The sequence below is a fragment of the Calidris pugnax genome, unplaced genomic scaffold (genome assembly GCF_001431845.1).
Source record: "Calidris pugnax isolate Ruff unplaced genomic scaffold, ASM143184v1 scaffold829, whole genome shotgun sequence".
NCBI classification, from domain to species: domain Eukaryota; kingdom Metazoa; phylum Chordata; class Aves; order Charadriiformes; family Scolopacidae; genus Calidris; species Calidris pugnax.
The window spans coordinates 2384-4441 of NW_015091481.1; positions in this window are offsets into that span (position 1 = coordinate 2384).

Below are 2058 nucleotides of genomic sequence, written 5' to 3' on the forward strand. Positions count from 1 at the left end.
CTATGCCATCGGGGTCCCCCCCTGGACCTCGGGGTTCCCCCCAAACCTCTGGGTCTCCTTGGGGTCCCCCCAAACTCTTGGGTCTCTTCCTTTTCCTCCTGTCCCCAAGGAGAACGTTGGGTTGTCCAAGTTGTCCTAGATCTTTGTGGAGAACCTGGATCCCATCAGAACTTCTTGGTCCCCCCCAGGACATCGGGGTCCCCCCCTGGACCTCGGGGTTCCCCCCAAACCTCTGGGTCTCCTTGGGGTCCCCCCAAACTCTTGGGTCTCTTCCTTTTCCTCCTGTCCCCAAGGAGAATGTTGGGTTGTCCAAGTTGTCCTAGACCTTTATGGAGAACCTGGGTCCCACCAGAACTTCTGGGGCCCCCCTGGACATCGGGGGTCCCCGAGGTCACGTGTGTCCCCTCTTCCTCCTCCTCCAGAGGAGACGGTGACCATGACGGTGGCCTACTCCGAGTACGGGCCCCACGTCGGGGAGCAGGACGCCCTGAAGCTGACGGTGGCCGGGGCCGTGGAGGAGACGGGGCAAGTGGTGGCCAAGGAGCTGCGGGTCCGGCTGCACACGCCGGAGCTCACCCTGACGGTGAGGGACACCCCGGGGTCTTCTCCAGGACACCGTGGTCCTCTGGGGACACCTGGGTCCTTCTCCAGGAGACCCAGGTCCTCCAGGAGATCCAGGTTCTCCAGGAGATCCAGGTTCTCCAGGATGGACCTGGGGTTCCTGGGTGTTGGGTCTCCTCCATCTTCCTGATGGGTGGGATGGGAAGGGGTGGGGGAGACCCAGATCCTTCAGGGTGGGTTTGGGGTTCTCCAGGACGGACCTGGGGTTCTCCAGGACCATGGTCCTTCTCCAGGAGCCCCAGATCCTCCGGGGTGGGTTTGGGGTTCTCCAGGGTGGGTTTGGGGTTCCTCAGGACCACGGTCCTTCTCCAGGAGCCCCAGATCCTCCAGGATGGGTTTGGGGTTCTCCAGGACCACGGTCCTTCTCCAGGAGACCCAGATCCCCCAGGGTGGGTTTGGGGTTCTCCAGGAGCCCCAGGTTCTCCACAACACTTGGGTTCTCCAGGAAGGACCTGGGGTTCTCCAGGACCACGGTCCTTCTCCAGAAGCCCCAGGTTCTCCAGGGTGGGTTTGGGGTTCTCCAGGAGCCCCATGTTCTCCAGAACATTTGGGTTCTCCAGGACGGACCTGGGGTTCTCCAGGACCATGGTCCTTCTCCAGGAGCCCCAGATCCTCCGGGGTGGGTTTGGGGTTCTCCAGGAGCCCCACGTTCTCCAGAACATTTGGGTTCTCCAGGAAGGACCTGGGGTTCTCCAGGATCATGGTCCTTCCCCAGGAGACCCATATCCTCCAGGGTGGGTCTGGGGTTCTCCAGGACCATGGTCCTTCCCCAGGAGCCCCAGATCCTCCAGGGTGGGTCCAGGGTTCTCCAGGGTGGGTTTGGGGTTCCTCAGGACCACGGTCCTTCTCCAGGAGCCCCAGATCCTCCAGGGGGGGTTTAGGGTTCTCCAAGACCATGGTCCTTCTCCAGGAGACCCAGGTTCTCCACAACACTTGGGTTCTCCAGGAAGGACCCAGGGTTCTCCAGGACCATGGTCCTTCTCCAGGAGCCCCAGGTTCTCCGGGGTGGTTTTGGGGTTCTCCAGGACCATGGTCCTTCTCCAGGAGCCCCAGATCCTCCGGGGTGGTTTTGGGGTTCTCCAGGAGCCCCGGGTTCTCCAGAACATTTGGGTTCTCCAGGACAGACTTGGGGTTCTCCAGGACCATGGTCCTTCCCCAGGAGCCCCAGGTTCTCCAGGATGGGTTTGGGGTTCTCCAGGATGGGTTTGGGGTTCTCCAGGGTGGTTTTGGGGCTCTCCAGGACCCCCAGGTTCTCCAGAACATTTGGGTTCTCCAGGATGGACCTTGGGTTCTCCAGGACCATGGTCCTTCTCCAGGAGCCCCAGGTTCTCCAGGATGGACCTGAGGTTCCTCTCGGGTTCCTGGGAGCCGTGTCCCCTCCCCCACCCCACAGGGTGGGTCTGGAGGACCCCGGTGACCCCCCCTGTCCCCCCCCCC